Source organism: Schistocerca americana, chromosome 3 (genome assembly GCF_021461395.2).
Source record: "Schistocerca americana isolate TAMUIC-IGC-003095 chromosome 3, iqSchAmer2.1, whole genome shotgun sequence".
NCBI lineage: Eukaryota > Metazoa > Arthropoda > Insecta > Orthoptera > Acrididae > Schistocerca > Schistocerca americana.
Window position 1 is genome coordinate 90,216,975 of NC_060121.1, and position 18,074 is coordinate 90,235,048.

Consider the following 18,074-nt stretch of genomic DNA (forward strand, 5'->3'; position numbering starts at 1 on the left):
GGACTCTCGACTCACTCCTGACGTTGAGGATCTCGCAGTACTGAATTCTCTTACGATTTCCGAAATGGAATGTCCCATGCATCTAGCCCTAACTACCATTCCGCGTTCAGAGTCTGTTAGTTCCCGTCGTGCGGCCATAATCACATCAGAAACCGTTTCACACGAGTCACGTGAGCACAGACGACAGCCCTGCCAGTGCTCTGCCCTCCTATACTTTGTGTGCGCCATGTTGCCGCCACCAGTATATATGTATATATCGCTGTCTCATGGCTTCTGTCACCTCAGTGTATATGAAGAAGAGTAACACCACGTTAACTCCACTACGAAGGAAAGCATTTCGTGTTGCCCCTACACCCAGAAAAATTAAACCTTCTTCGTCTGTGAAAGAGATCATAAAAAATTTTACTAATCTCAGACGTTCAATGAATTTTGCAAAATGTTTCGTGAATTGTTTATAAACAAAAGTAATCGATTCGAATTTGGACGATTTCCAGGTGCTCTGTCAAATAGTTTAAACAACAAATCGCGCTCGATTGATTATATTTTACCTCTGTCCAGTGTTTCCCAGAATTTGTGCACTGAAAATAATTCACAAGACGTGCGCACAAACACTTTAGTCAAGAAGCAACAATGCAGTTTTCTCTACATCGGTATCAGATTCACTGAACTCTGATTATCGCTTGCTTGAGATACGTAGTCGGTTAGTGGATGAACAAATAAATGTGATGAAGCTATTCACTTAACAGTGCTGGAGTGGTACCACGGCGTATCGCGAAGTACTGTACTGTCACCTTGAACGTGCAGTCTCCACGCTCTTAGGATGGAGGGCAGGTCAGCAGCACACAATGTATGTGTCGGATTCCACCCAGCGGCACCATCGCTCGTGACTTCCTTTGTGCGGCCGCCTAAGAGACGCGGACTCTATTGTTGAGAGGAATTTTAGTGAAACCCATCAGATCGCACTATACTCCTGCATTCATCTCTAATGCGGGCTACAATGGCGTTGGCGGGAATTGCGTCTTCAGAGAAAAAAATTGGTTCAAATGGCTCTGAGCACTATGGGACTTAACTGCTGAGGTCATCAGTCCCCTAGAACTTAGAACTACTTAAACCTAACTAACCTAAGGACATCACACACATCCATGCCCGAGGCAGGATTAGAACCTGCGACCGTAGCGGTCGCGCGGTTCCAGACTGCAGCGCCTAGAACCACTCGGCCACTTCGGCCGTCTTCAGAGAGTTAAGCAAAAAACGTTCTGTTCATTTCTTGTGTACTATCTAACAATTCGTAAAAACGTGGCAAATGAAGCCCGCAAGACAGAATACTGACGTCTAAAAATTGATAGTTGTAGGAGGTACAAAGTGGCAAAGCAGGAAAAAGTAGTTTAGGCTTCCAAAGGTGGAGGTGCAGAGATAACTGCTCAGTACTGGTTTGCTCCACGATTTCTTGATGCTCTTACGGCTCTTTGTGTTTACTCTATAGCCTTCTGTAATTTTCTTGTCTGCAGAATTATTTCGTACAACAAAGAAGGGAAAGCTGGAAGGACGAAGGAATATGCAGAAACACCACAGAAAAGGAAATAAATTTGAATATAATACATAGGCAAGGGAAGAATGAAAGTGAGATGGGTGATACCGTAATGTCAGAAGAAATTAATAGTACACTGAGTTATTTAGACTAAAAAAAGCACTGGAAATAGACGAGATTCCCACAAAGTTACTGAGAGCGTTGTGAAGCCAATCGCAATATAAGCTTTACAGGTGGTATCCCGTCGAGATACGGCACAGAATATAACTTCACGAATATTGTAATAATCCCAGTGTCTAAAAGCGTAGGTCCTGACAGGCGTGAGTAACTCAAAGAATAAAAAAAACACTAAAGTCTCTGACACACAGTTCCATTAAGATTAGTTTGGGTATCTGGGCCATGATTTTACAACGTGAGCACGTAGTTGCTAATGTAGTACTAGCCTGAGAAGCACTAATATGTTAAATTAATGTCTGAAATATCTTTTCTTAGAATACAACATGTAGCCTACAGATATATTATAAAGGAATGTAATTTTATTGATGTTTAAACTTAAAGGGAAAAAAGAAAAAGAAGCCTAAAGGGCCTAGATACCCCTACAAAGTGGGCAAATGGGCCACAAGGGCCTTGGTTCCATACAAACTGTTTTTGTTTGAATAGTAAGTGGGCCTGTTGGCAAACATGTAAACCCCTGAGAAAATTAATAAAAGTCATTTCATTGACCCTGTAGTTGAGTTATCGACAACGTAAGACAACACCTTCAAAGTGACTGAGTATGAAATCAATTCAAATTTTCGAATAACACAACTTTTATTTTACAATTACTGGTAAAGATCAATCCCACTACAGGTATTAATATTTAAGTATTATACCATATGCGTAGTTAAAAAATATTCGATAGGTCACTCAAATCATCAGTAAACCTAATCATGTCCTTGAATCTAGCAGAGCTGCTTCTAAGAGGCATTGACAGCTTCCTTACTACATGTAATGTAAGCCTCTTCTTCTGTTTCCATAGACTTCATTGTTTGGGAATGACGTCTGCAAAACATGACTTCATATCCAGTGTGCCACTGGTCTGTCACTTTTACTATGTACAGCTTGAAATTCACTTCTGATTTTGCATAGACTTCGACAACACACAATTCACCCACTTCTACTGAATTCACATCATGTTCATCTACTTCTTCGTCAGAATAACTTATAAAAGCATAATCATCGCCACTGTCACACACAGGAAACTGATCACTTTCTTCACTTGTCTCTTCAGCGGCGTTACTAAGTTTCTTCCTTTTAATTCTTTTGCTGGCAGCAGGCTTAGAAAGGTTGATCTTTGCCAACTCTTTCTCCTTTTCTCTTGCAGAGTGTTTGAGTGTCTTTCTGTTCGCTTCCTCCTGCTTTTCTGTTTCCTCTTTTTCTTTCATTAATAAATATTGTTTTTATGTAATAATCTCGCAGTTGGTAACAAGTCTTTTACGATTCTTATCACCTGTTTCAGGGGTTTTCTCACTCTTAAGTATGTCCAGGCAACGGCCTTGCTGCAGTGGATATGCCGGTTCCCGTCAGATCACCGAAGTTAAGCGCTGTCGGGCGTGGCTGGCACTTGGATGGGTGACCATCCGGGCCGCCATGTGCTGTTGCCATTTTTCGGGGTGCACTCAGCCTCGTGATGCCAACTGAGAAGCTACTCGACCGAATAGTAGCGGCTCCGGTAAAAGAAAACCATCATAACGACCACACGCTCCTCCTATCCGCATCCTCAAATGAGGATGACACGGCGATCGGATGGTCCCGATGGGCCACTTGTGGCCTGAAGACGGAGTGCTCTTAAGTATGTCCAACAACAGGTCCTCAAAACTTTTGCGGCATACTCCTGTGGATGTACTGTCTACTCCTGGTGGGTTTGTAGCTGTGGATGCAGCGATAGCAACCATTCCCGGTGGCGCTGTCTCTATAGGTTTAGAAGCTGAAGACACTATGTCTGTTCAGTGGCAGTCTATTTCTTGTCGGATTACCTGTTTAAATTTAGGCAATTTTTTTTTGTACTTCATCAGATCAGTTGTCTCGAATATTGATGTTAATATTACTTCTTTGTTAACCCCCTGTACTTCCCAATCATAAATTCCAGTAGTCTTAAATCCATTGATAATATTTGTTACGGGCACATCTTGGACCAGTCAGGTGAAAAGTGAGATGAATGTGAGCTTAAGGATTTTTTTGCGTGGATTTCCTTTTGCCATTTACATAATTCACTGTCCCATTTGGTCTTGAGGCTTTTAAAAACTGCCACATCGAGAGGCTGTAATAGGTGTGTAGTGTGGGGAGGTAGCTTCATAATGGTGACTTGATTTTGTTGGGATAGTCTGATCAATTTAGTTGAAATATGTGTAGTATGACCATCATAGATTAACAGCACTGGCCTTTCTTCACCTATATTTGGTAGAAACAAATCACGAAACCAATTGAAGAATAAAGTGGTTTCCATCCATCCACGTGCAGTTGCTGAAACTACTGTTTGCGAAGCAAGATCTGCATTAATCCAATTCTCCATTACATATTTGCCTTTGAAAACGCAAAGTAGTGGAAGCTTTTAACCTGCAGCAGAACAGCATAAGAGCACCGATGTATTTTCACGCCCAGATATATTTGTTTTGCGTCTGCTTTTTGCACCAACGACCCCAACTCTGATTTTCGATGGATCACGACAAAATGAGGTTTCATCACAGTTGAAAATCCTCCATAAAGATTCAGTTCCCATACAGTTTTCTCTTAAACATCAAAGAAGCTATGTACTACCCATAAGTTGACCTTGCTCACACCTTACGTGTTCGATACTTTTTGGCTTCTTGAATGACAAGTGATGCCTAATTCTAAAATTTATAAACTAGTCTACACCAGGCCTCTGGTCTTTGAAAGTAATGGACAAAAATGGTTTTGGCTTATATCGACAAGAAGTTTTGGATTTAATTCAATGTTACATCAGATAAAACTGCATCCCTTGTAGATTCAATCAGTTCACAATCTCATCTTCTTTAGCAGCAAACTCTTCGATTCACCACCACCACCACCACCACCACCACCACCACCACCTCTGCTGTTTCTTGAAGTGAATCCTTCACGACGAGTGCCCAGAATACGATGTTTCAGTGTAGATCTAGGAACACTGTGGAATGTAGCTGCTCTTGGTGGTTCTATTGCCATTCCGAACATTTTAGATAGCTTTTTCTAAATCCTCTTCAGAGTAGCTAATGCTAGTTCCCCTCTGAATTTTTCTGACGTATGTTCTCACCATTATCTGCAAAAATAGTTAGCGAGATAGTCAAAAGAAGTTTCGGCTAGGTTAAATTAATGTTAGATTAGACAGTTAGAACTCTAATTCTACCTGATGTCTACAATTTAACATAATAATTTAGGGACGGAAACCTGGCTGAAACCAGATGTAAACAGTAATGAAATTCTAAACTCGGATTGGAATATATACCGCAGAGACTGGCTGGACAGTGAAGGGGAGGCGTGTTTATAGCGATAAAAAGTGCAATAGTATTGAAGGAAATTGACGGAGATCCGAAATTTGAAATAATTTGGGTGAAGGTCACGGTTAAAGCAGGCTCAAACATGATAATTGGATGTCTCTATAGGACCCCTGGCTCAGCAGCTGTTGTGGCAGAGCACCTGAAGGAAAATTTGGAAAATATTTCGAGTAGATTTCCCGACCATGTTATAGTTTTGGGTGGAGATTTTAATTTGCCGTACATAGACTGGGAGAGACAAACGTTTATAACGGGTTGCAGGGACAGAGAATCGAGTGAAATTTTTTTAAGTGCATTATCTGAAAACTAGCTTGAGCAGTTAAACAGAGAACCGACTCATGGCGATAACGTATTAGACCCTCTGGTGACAAACAGACCCGAACTATTTGAAACAGTTAATGCAGAACAGGGAATCAGCGATCACAAAACGGTTACTGCATCGATGATTTCAGCCGCAAATAGAAATATTAAAAAAGGTAGGAAGATTCTTCTGTTTAGCAAAAGTGACAAAAAGCAGATTTCAGAGTACTTGACTGCTCAACACAAAAGTTTTGTCTGAAGTACAGATAGTGTTGAGTATCAGTGGACAAAGTACTGACTTGGCATAAAATCCTAAGAAATTTTGGTCTTATGTCAAAGCGGGAGGTGGATCAAAACAAAATATCCAGACACTCTGTGACCAAAATGGTACTGAAACAGAGGATGACAGACTAAAGGCCGAAATACTAAATGTCTTTTTCCACTGTTTCCCAGAGGAAGACAGCACTGTAGTTCTTCTCTAGATTGCCGCACATATGACAAAATGGTAGATATCGAAATAGATGACAGAGGGATAGAAAAACAATTAAAATCGCTCAAAAGAGGGAAGGCCGCTTGACCTGATGGTACACCAGTTCGATTTTACGCAGAGTACGTGAAGGAACTAGCCCCTTCTTGCAGCGGTGTACCATAGGTCTCTAGATGAGCGTAGCGCTCCAAAAGATTGGAAAAGGGCACAGATCATCACCGTTTTCAAGGAAGAACGTCGAACAGATGTGCAGAACTATAAACCTATATATCTAACATAGATCAGTTGTAGAATTTTGGAACACATATTGTGTTCGACTATAATGAATTTTCTGGAGACTAGAAATCTATTCTGTAGGAATCAGCATGGGTTTCGGAAAAGACGATCGTGTGAAACCCAGCTCGCGCTATTCGTCCACGGGACTCATAGAGCCATAGACTCGGGTTCCCAGGTAGACGCCGTATGTCTTGACTTCCGCAAAGCGTTTGATACAGTTCCCCACAGTCGTTTAATGAACAAAGTAAGAGCATATGGACTATCAGACAAATTGTGTGATTGGATTGAAGAGTTCCTAGATAACGTCATTTTCATTGGAGAGAAGTCTTCCGAAGTAAGAGTGATTTCAGGTGTAGCGCAGGGGAGTGTAGTAGGACCGTTGCTATTCACAATACATATAAATGACCTTGTGGATAACATCGGAAGTTGACTGAGGCTTTTTGCGGATGATGCTGTAGTATATCGAGAGGTTTTAACAATGGAAAGTTGTACTGAAATGCAGGAGGATCTGCAACAAATTGACGCAAGGTGCAGGGAATGGCAATTGAATCTCAATGTAGACAAGTGTAATGTGCTGCGAATATATAGAAAGAAAGATCCTTTATCACTTAGCTACAATATAGAGGGTAAGCAAATGGAAGCAGTTAATTCCATAAATTATCTGGGAGTAGGCTTTAGGAGTGATTTAAAATGGAATGACCACATAAAATTAATCTTCAGCAAAGTAGATGCCAGACTGAAATTCATTGGAAGAATCCTAAGGAAACGCAGTCCGAAAACAAAGGATGTAGGTTATAGTAAACTTGTTCGCCCTCTGCTTGAATATTGCTCACCAGTGTGGGATCCGTGCCGGATAGGGTTGATAGAAGAGATAGAGAAGATGTAATCACCCCACGGAAAATTACCCTCTACCACGCAATAATTAATAATGGTCAATCAAATCATCCACATTTATTCACTTTTGAAAAGTATCTGATCGGATTTTCTAGTAATATATGCGCCGACAGCTCGTCGACGCCAAGGTATTTTTCTAGTACGTTTATTCTTTGGAATAACAGAGATACATATATGGATTCTCCATGGTTCTTATAGACGGATAACTAGGACAGCTTCGGAAGTATCTGTTGGAAGATTGTCGGGTTGCTAAAAGAGACATATTTGCTCTTCTTCTCGCTAAATCGAGCTATTAACGTTTGTGCCACTAGCGGATTATTTGAAGAGAGAGAAAAATTGTAAACGCAAATTAAGTAAGACTGGGAATCAACAGAAAACGGAACATGTAATGGAGATGGATTGAATATACTATTTTCCTCAGAAATAAGGTTTGTGACCCTTTTATTCTAGAGTGAATGACGAATGAGTTCTCTGTCTGAATCATTGATGATAGTCTTGGCCCTGTAATTAATGGGGAAGTTTCAGTTGTGACGAAGAGAGCCTGCAATCACCGAGATTTTATAAAATCGTCCAAAAAGGCTTCGGACACATCTGAAATTCTAAATCTGTCGTAAAATGAACGAATTGTTCAAACGATCGATTTTCCCAATTGAATGCAGCGCTTAACAATAATAATAGATATGAAGATCTTTTACAGCAAGCCAGCCGGTGAATATTAAGACGAAGGGCTCCACCAGAGATTCTATTGGTCTGAGTTCACCTAATGAAATATTATATTTAAAACTGTATATAGATAAAGGACAGAGAGAGAGAGAGAGAGAGAGAGAGAGAGAGAGAGAGAGAGAGAGAGCGAATGAAATTAGAGAAAATACGCAGAATGATCCATTAGTATAATTGTTTGCCTGTCTTATCACGGATCAGCCTAAAGATAAAACAGGAGGCCTTTACTTTACTGTACAGGTTTATGTGTGAGAGACATTACACCAAGTTAGCGGCAAGCTGCATTCACATACTTTCATCATTTACAGTATAATCCATTATAATGGCCAATCCGTGACAGGACACGTTTTTGGACGTTGTTAAAATAATTTTGTTCTCTGTTTCATGTGAACTATGACGAGCCAATTTAACTGACGCTTGGAAAAGAGAAGAAATACTCGTAGTCACATTAAGTGGATCTACAAATAAGAATATAAAACAACACGCTGGGCGCAGAGAAAAGGCCAGATCTAGAATTCTATTATTAAAGCTTGCTAGTATAGATGAAGTATACGCTTTTCTATTTAGTATTATTGGATATTTGAACATTGATTGATTGTGTTCATGCTAGATGTAGTTTGATTGACTTGCCCCAGTTGCATTTATTTGTACAAGTACAGTAAGAAACTAGCCACAGAAGTACTCTTGTGTGAACGGAGTTACATATAGTGACAGTAGAAGGGAGAGATATACACTCCTGGAAATGCAAAAGAGAACACATTGACACCGGTGTGTCAGACCCACCATACTTGCTCCGGACACTGCGAGAGAGCTGTACAAGCAATGATCACACGCACGGCACAGCGGACACACCAGGAACCGCGGTGTTGGCCGTCGAATGGCGCTAGCTGCGCAGCATTTGTGCACCGCCGCCGTCAGTGTCAGCCAGTTTGCCGTGGCATACGGAGCTCCATCGCAGTCTTTAACACTGGTAGCATGCCGCGACAGCGTGGACGTGAACCGTATGTACAGTTGACGGACTTTGAGCGAGGGCGTATACTGGGCATGCGGGAGGCCGGGTGGACGTGCTGCCGAATTGCTCAACACGTGAGGCGTGAGGTCTCCACAGTACATCGATGTTGTCGCCAGTGGTCGGCGGAAGGTGCACGTGCCCGTCGACCTGGGACTGGACCACAGCGACGCACGGATGCACGCCAAGACCGTAGGATCCTACGCAGTGCCGTAGGGGACCGCACCGCCACTTCCCAGCAAATTAGGGACACTGTTGCCCCTGGGGTATCGGCGAGGACCATTCACAACCGTCTCCATGAAGCTGGGCTACGGTCCCGCACACCGTTAGGCCGTCTTCCGCTCACGCCCCAACATCGTGCAGCCCGCCTCCATTGGTGTCGCGACAGGCGTGAATGGAGGGACGAATGGAGACGTGTCGTCTTCAGCGATGAGAGTCGCTTCTGCCTTGGTGCCAATGATGGTCGTATGTGTGTTTGGCGCCGTGCAGGTGAGCGCCACAATCAGGACTGCTTACAACCGAGGCACACAGGGCCAACACCCGGCATCATGGTGTGGGGAGCGATCTTCTACACTGGCCGTACACCACTGGTGATCGTCGAGGGGACACTGAATAGTGCACGGTACATCCAAACCGTCATCGAACCCATCGTTCTACCATTCCTAGACCGGCAAGGGAACTTGCTGTTCCAACAGGACAATGCACGTCCGCATGTATCCCGTGCCACCCAACGTGCTCTAGAAGGTGTAAGTCAAGTACCCTGGCCAGCAAGATCTCTGGATCTGTCCCCCATTGAGCATGTTTGGGACTGGATGAAGCGTCGTCTCACGTGGTCTGCACGTCCAGCACGAACGCTGGTCCAACTGAGGCGCCAGGTGGAAATGGCATGGCAAGCCGTTCCACAGGACTACATCCAGCATCTCTACGATCGTCTCCATGGGAGCATAGCAGCCTGCATTGCTGCGAAAGGTGGATATACACTGTACTAGTGCCGACATTGTGCATGCTCTGTTGCCTGTGTTTATGTGCCTGTGGTTCTGTCAGTGTGATCATGTGATGTATCTGACCCCAGGAATGTGTCAATAAAGTTTCCCCTTCCTGGGACAATGAATTCACGGTGTTCTTATTCCAATTTCCAGGAGTGTATATATTGACGGTAGAACATTTATATGGTTTTAACTAGGGCAATGTTTAAGATGAGTCAAGCAGAGCAGAGCGGATGATAACCGAGAGCATGGATAATATGAACACAAAATTAGCCTCAGTTACTGAAGGGCAAAATGACTTGAACGCGAAATCATCCTCAGTTACGGAAGGGCAGGAAAATTTGAAAACTGAGATTAAGCAGCAGTTACAAGAAAGTTTTTCCGAATTAGAGCGGCGGATAGAGACGAAGACAAAGGAACTCAAAGATCAGGCCGAAGAGACGGAACGAAAATTAACTGCACAGATAGAATTGGTGAAAGCTCAATGTGAGGAATCTACTCACCGCGTACATGTAGAAATGAAGGAGTATGTGGCTATTAAGATAGATACCGTACGGGAACAGGTGGAAATGGTTCCGCAATTAGTACAAAAGCAAGATGCCATGTCATGTGCAATTGCGCAACTTCCTGAATTGGCACGTACGCAGACTAACCTAAAGGAAAGTGTTGAACATCTGACAGAGCGTCAAGATGTTATAGACCACCAAATTAATTATTAACGGGTAAATTATCCGAAATCACATTAGAAAACAAAAGGCTAATGTGTGAAAACGTTGAGCAAAATGTTAAGGCAGCATTCCAGAGTCTAGTTGGCAAACAGGAAGAGAATTTGTTTGCGAAAGGACTTGAGGAAGTGCGACAGCAGTTAGGTGCTGATTTCGAGCATTGGAAACAAACGATAGAAGAGTCGATACGCGTTTCACAACAAGGCTCAGAACAAATGAATACAGGCCAGCAGCAGAAGTTGGCAGCGACTATAGAGCCAGTTACTGCACATTCGCACACGATACCGACTGGTGTAAGTAACTCAAACATTAAATTGCCACGAGCTAGTTGTTCGTGTGAAGTCTTATCTAACGGAGATTACAAAAGCCTTTGCCATGCCGAAGAAAAAATGATAAAGCATCGGCAATTCCAGATTTTTAACACTGACGAAAGGGGGGTCCATCCAATTGTTTTTATTCGAAGTTTCAGAGGAGTGCTACCCAGAAATTGGTCGGAGTGGCAGAAGATCAGTTTCGTTACAGGATATATACAAGGTTCGGGGGCGATTTGGGCCTCGGACATGACTTCTGTTTGCTCGACATATGACGATTTTGAGAAGGCGCTTTTAGCAAAGTTCTGGTCAGAAGGGGTACAGGAACGCCTAAGGCAGGAGGTGCTCTACCCAGAGCCTTTCTCCTTTTCAAAAGGAAGCCTTAGGAAGTATTTTGAAAAAGATATAAATAAAACTAGATACTGGGACAGACCTATGCCCATGCCAGACATAATAAACATACTTAAGGCAAGACTACCAATCAGCATCCGGAATCAATTGATTTACGGCAATGATAAAGACTTGGAGTCGTTCCTCACGACGTTAGACCATATAGATATTATCGAAGAGAACAACCAGAAAGCCCGTAATAACAGATTCCAATATAGGGAGATAGAACCTTCGCCCAACGGTAGGCAAGGGAATGGACAGAGATCGTTAAATAGCGGAGAAACCCCTCAAAATCGCAATAGTAATACCGGCAATAGTCTTGCGAGGGGCTATCAAAGGAACAACAGGAATGGGAAAAGATACAATCCCGTGTGGGGGAACGAAAGGAATTTCAGACCCCAAGCCTGGAATAATAACAGTAATAGAAAGTGGAATCAATCGGGGGGAATGAATTCAAATAATCAACATCAGTGGGGACGGACATCTACGAATCAACCGGTAATTACCGAAGTGACGGATGATGTCAACCAGCAGGCAAATCAAAATCCAACAAACTTGTAAGGACCCACTTTTGCCCCGGAGGAGCGGTCAACAATTGGTTGAGGGGCAACAGGATATGTGTACCCATGCTAACGTATAATGGTGGACGATTACTGGCAGAAGAATTGACCGAGGACTTAGAACCCCAAGATGAGGATAAGGTACAGGTGGCAGTAGCCGAAGTGCAAGTCATTTTGGAGACTGTACCTATAGTGGTGGTTTTAGACACAGCTGCAACCACAAATGTTATTTTGGAGGCTCTATTCAACAAGATCAGAAATATAAGACGAGTACCAATTTTTCCAGTTCAGAATTGCAGAATAATAGGCGCCGTTGGGGCTAGATCGGCTAATGTAAAAGTGCAGTCACTACTTAGTGTAAAAGTCGGAAATGTAGCAATATTAAGCACATTCCTTGTTGTGAAAAATTTGGTGCTAGATTGCATTATCGGAGTCGACAGCCTACGTCAATACGGATGCAGAATAGATTTTAAAACAGGAAAAAATTGGTTAAATGTAAATAAACAAGAAATTGAGTTGGACTTGTTGAAAAAAGAAAGCCTTACGAGAAAATATAATTGTGAGATCAGTGTGCAAGTAATCAGGACGGCACAAAATTCCAAACAGCATGTAATTAGTGAGTTCCAAGTCAAAGGAGATTTTGGTCAATTAGTGTACGAGAAGTTAAATGAATCCGACTGCATTACTGAAGATCAGGAGAAGCAGCTAAAAGAATTATTATTAGCGTATAAAAACGTGTTTGATGAAAGGCCAAGAGTTATTAAGGGATACATATGCCATCTCTACGTTAAGCCGCACGAAACGTATTGTAGAACTTTCTATCCTGTTCCCTGGAGGTTAAAGGCTCAAGTTCAGAAAGAAATAGATCGCATGTTGAAATGGGGTTTGATCGAACCCTCTACAAGCCCATACTGCTCCCCATTGTTGGTCGTGCCAAAAGCAAATGGGACTGTGAGACTGGTACTCGACGCCAGAGAAATAAATAAAATCATAATTCCAGTGAGAACACATCCGGAAAACATAGACGAACTTATACAACGGTTCCAGGATGTCCAATATTTGACAAGCATTGATTTGCGGAGTTCTTATTGGCAAGTCAAGCTGGATGAGTCATCAAGGAAATATACGGCTTTCATTTATTCCGGAAGAAGTTACCAATTTACTGTAGTTCCTTTCGGACTCAATATTAGTGCTGGAATCTTTATAGCAGCTCTAGATTATGCACTAGGCCCAGAACTAAGAACCAGGATAACAGTGTTTGTTGATGATTTGCTTATTGCATCGAAGACTTGGGAGGAGCATATTACCTTACTGAGACGGGTGTTGGACGTGTTCAAAACCATGGGAATAACTGCTAACCTACAGAAATCCCATTTTGCAGTAAACAGAATCAAGTTTCTGGGGCATATAATTGACGCAAAGGGAATTTTACCAACCAAGGAGAAGCTAATTGCGATTGGTAAGTTTCCAACACCCAGAAAGAGGAGGCAATTAAAAGGGTTTATGGGTCTTGCCTCATTTTTTAGAAGATTTATAACAAATCAGGCCATGAATGCAGCAGCTCTAAATAGTTTGCTGAAGAAGGATGTGCCCTGGCTCTGGACATTAGAGTGTCAAGAAGCATTCAAGGAGATAAAGAAGCAATTAGTAAATGCACCGCTTTTGTACCATCCGGACATGCAAGAAGAATTTTACTTGTCAACAGATTCGTCGAATGTGGGTCTTGGAGAGTGCCTTTTCCAAGTACGCAAGATAAATGGACAACTCACCTTCTGTCCTATTGCGTTTGCCAGTCGTGTTTTGTCCAACTGTGAACGAACTTACACGACGACAGAATTAGAGGCTCTTGCAGTCGTCTGGGGTTTTAAAAAATTTCATTATTATCTATATGGGTCAAAGACTATCGTATATTGCGATCATCAGTCATTAACGTTTTTACAAACGTGTAAACTGTTACACCCCAGACTGGCTAGATGGACTCTCGCTCTGCAACAATACCAATTTAAGATCGTGCATGTCTCAGGACCGCAAAACATTATTGCTGACGCTCTATCAAGGTCACCGCAGGGTTTGACTAAAGAGATTGAAGTAAATAATAACTCTGAATTCCCTGTATTGCTGCTGCAGGAAAATCCATTTAAGACATACTACGTCAATTTGTGTGAGCATATGGCACAGTTACAGAAGAGAGATGCTCAATGGGGAAGTGTCATTCAAAGGTTACAACACCAACCTTCGGATCAGATGGCAAATTATTACAAACTGGTAAATGGCGTATTATTTTTCCGCTGTGGAAGGCAAAACAAAGTCCGTTGGTGTGTTTGTGTACCTGAGGCGCAAACAGAGGAACTTGTATGTTTCACTCATTTAACCTGGGGACATTTCGGTGCGACAAAATGTGCAGACAAGATAAGTGGGTACTGTTATTTTCCCAACATAAAGCGCAGAGTGCATGAGGTCTTAAAGAAATGCATAATCTGTCAAAAAACAAAGCTGGATTCAAAAGGGACTAAGCACCCATTATGCTCTATATTAGTCCAAGAACCAAAAGAATTAATTTCGTGCGATCTGTGTGGACCGTTACATACTTCAAGAGGTGGTGTTAAATATGTGTTGGCATTTCTCGATGTGTGTACGAAATACGTAAAGCTATACCCGATAAAGGCGGCTACAGCCAAAGTAATTGTATTAAGATTGATAAGGGATTATCTTCCACATGTTGGTACACCTAAGGCGATCATAACAGACAATGCTAAAATATTCACGGGACTCCGATGGAAACAGACTTTGTCTCAAGTCGGTGTGAAACACATACTAACATCATTTTACCACCCACAAGGCAATTTGGTTGAGAGAATTTTTAGAGAATTCAATCGATTTATGAGGACGTATTGCCATAATAAGCAGACTGCGTGGGCAAATTATGTGGAAGAGTTTGAGCAGATATACAATAACATGCCCCACTCCTCAACTGGATATACATCTCGTGAATTGATGTTCGAAGCAAAAGAGGAAAACTTCTAGACTGACCATATGCCCAAAACTCAGGAAACTAAGATGCCTTGGGAAGAAAAAATAAGACAAGCCATCATAAATATGACAAAAAAGCTGATCAGAGAAAACAACAATTTGACAAATTAATCAAGAGGGTACAGACATACCGGGTCGGAGAAAAGTTATTAGTCAAAAGACATACCAAATCATCCTTAATAAAGAAAAGTATAAAGAAATGGGAGTTACTATATACTGGCCCATACATTATCCTACAAATTCCGAATCCTGGGGCTTATCTATTAGCATACCCGGGATCGAACAAAATAAAAGGGTTATTTTCCCATAACGACTTGAAGAAATTTAATGAAGACTAGAAGATAGGGAGGAATGGTGTTGCGAGTGCAATAAACTGTGTGTGTAGTGTTAGAAAACTTTAAATTGAAATAATTAATCAGTGACATAGACTATAGAAATAGTGACTAACTATTACTATCGACTGTTGCAAAGAAGATAGTGGAGATAGGCTTCACCTGTGTTTGGGTGAACATGGAACTTTAGCATTGCTAATGTCATCAAGATTTATAAAGGATCTAACTGACCTTCAAGAACAATGAAATGTTTCCCGTAAATGACACTGAATAATCAAAAGAGGTTCCGAGTGAAGGTTCATATATAATTTCAAGTGCTCGTTTAGATGTGTAAACGTGTGAAGGGATGTGTTGAGGCAGTGAATCATGAGTGACGGTTAACGCCGCAAAGATAATTTCCCGCGCAAAGCAGTTGACGTCGGCGCGAGAGGTAGAATCGATATAGACGACACAGAGAAAACACCTCGCACCAAACGCGAGGGTAAACTGATTCAAGTTGAACTTTAAAAAGAAAAGGTGTTATAATTAGAAGTTAAGAGTTTTTAATTTATTATTGAATGTTTAAAGAAAGTAATATTCATAGAATTAATAGTTATTTAATGGGTCGTGTTCGTTTGGAATTTTTGTTTGAAAAAAAAAATCCATTTCCATATATGTGCATGTGTGAACGCCGTATGAATCAGAGAATAAATGAAAGAAGTGAATCCGCATTCCTCAATGCTAATAACTTTTACATTACAACAATCAACTGGAGAAATATGTGTATTTAGGAGAAAAAGTTTTTGAGTATAGATAAATTATATGACTTTCAAGGGAATGATGGATTATGTCTTTGTATAAAGTGAACTACACTTTCCATTATTCGATGATTTGAATCCAAAATCTATTGTAAGTTGCATGTATCCTTTAATTACGAAGAACAAATCAGTGATAGAAAATGTGTCAGAACTTTTGGACTTATAAGCCCAAGTGGGGATGCAAAGTCAAAAAGAGTATTAAAACGAGAGTAAATATGATGATGCCTTTGGCAACATCATTAGTTAATGGCTAAATTCCTTGAAGTACGTCGTAACAAAAAGGATCCATGAAGCCATAAGGATTTTGCTTTCAAAAAGGAGAATCTTGGACGGTGCAACCTAACCAGTTCTCTTACAGGAAGAGTTTCCCTTTTGGTCATTGCTAATTCTTTTGGAATGAATGTTGCATGTGAATTCGAGTATCCCTGTCCCTTCTACTCTTCCCATTGTGGGCCGCGTAGAAGACCGACTACAAAGTGGGCCGCGTAGAAGACCGACTACAAATGTGGACGTCGGGGACATGCAAGACCCGGGGGAGTTTCAGCACCTCAAGATATTGTCCTAGGAACAAGATTGTAAAACGAAAATTCACGTTATTTATTGTAAAATGGTTTTTTTTTGCTAGAGGCACAAATCACTCTTCTCCAAATCGTGATATAAATTGATCCCTGTCTTTCCTTTAGAGATCTATTTCAAAATTATTTTTTTCTTCTATGGGCTTTCCTATCTTCTATGTACCGTAGGCTGGGGGTCTAGGCTTAAGAGGTATTCCAAGGTTTCCCTGCTTAAGAAAGTTCCCGAATGGGTAGACCCTGACATCAGTTCATGAAAGATCATCTTCCTTGGTTGTGCACAGCAAACATAACACCTAGATGCGCGTAAAAGCAATACAGCCGCGATAACTGTCTCTTCATTTCTTCTGCTTTCAACATTTCTTTTCTTCGTCTGTCTTAAACATAATATTCTTTTTCAGTCGGAGGACTGACAACCATCACTTCCGGGTTATCCACACTAATAGATAGCTCGCGAAGTGTGTTCGGTAAATCGAAATTGAGCTCACAAACTTCGCTCGCTGCGAGGGGCATTGTAATCTCCCGACGGAAAATTACCCTCTACCATGCAATAATTAATAATGGTCAATCAAATCGTCCACATTTATTCACTTTTGAAAAGTATCTGATCGGATTTTCTAGTAATATATGCGCCGACAGCTCGTCGACGCCAAGGTATTTTTCTAGTACGTTTATTCTTTGGAATAACAGAGATACATATATGGATTCTCCATGGTTATTATAGACGGATAACTAGGACAGCTTCGGAATTATCTGTTGGAAGATTGTCGGGTTGCTAAAAGAGACATATTTGCTCTTCTTCTCGCTAAAGCGAGCTATTAACGTTTGTGCCACTAGCGGGTTATTTGAAGAGAGAGAAAAATTGTAAACGCAAATTAAGTAAGACTGGGAATCAACAGAAAACGGAACATGTAATGGAGATGGATTGAATATACAATTTTCCTCAGAAATAAGGTTTGTGACCCTTTTATTCTAGAGTGAATGACGAATGAGTTCTCTGTCTGAATCATTGATGATAGTCTTGGCCCTGTAATTAATGGGGAAGTTTCAGTTGTGACGAAGAGAGCCTGCAATCACCGAGATTTTATAAAATCGTCCAAAAAGGCTTCGGACACATCTGAAATTCTAAATCTGTCGTAAAATGAACGAATTGTTCAAACGATCGATTTTCCCAATTGAATGCAGCGCTTAACAATAATAATAGATATGAAGATCTTTTACAGCAAGCCAGCCGGTGAATATTAAGACGAAGGGCTCCACCAGAGATTCTATTGGTCTGAGTTCACCTAATGAAATATTATATTTAAAACTGTATATAGATAAAGGACAGAGAGAGAGAGAGAGAGAGAGAGAGAGAGAGAGAGAGAGAGAGAGAGAGAGAATGAAATTAGAGAAAATACGCAGAATGATCCATTAGTATAATTGTTTGCCTGTCTTATCACGGATCAGCCTAAAGATAAAACAGGAGGCCTTTACTTTACTGTACAGGTTTATGTGTGAGAGACATTACACCAAGTTAGCGGCAAGCTGCATTCACATACTTTCATCATTTACAGTATAATCCATTATAAAGATCCAACAGAGAACAGCACGCTTAGTTACAGGATAATTTAGTAATAGCGAAAGC

At 41.3% G+C, this 18,074-nt stretch overlaps 1 pseudogene; it reads left to right on the forward strand.

Annotated features, from left to right (window-relative positions):
* The first annotated feature begins 3,053 nt into the window (after positions 1-3,053).
* On the forward strand, positions 3,054-3,171 carry LOC124607846 (annotated as a pseudogene).
* The last annotated feature ends 14,903 nt before the right edge of the window (positions 3,172-18,074 follow it).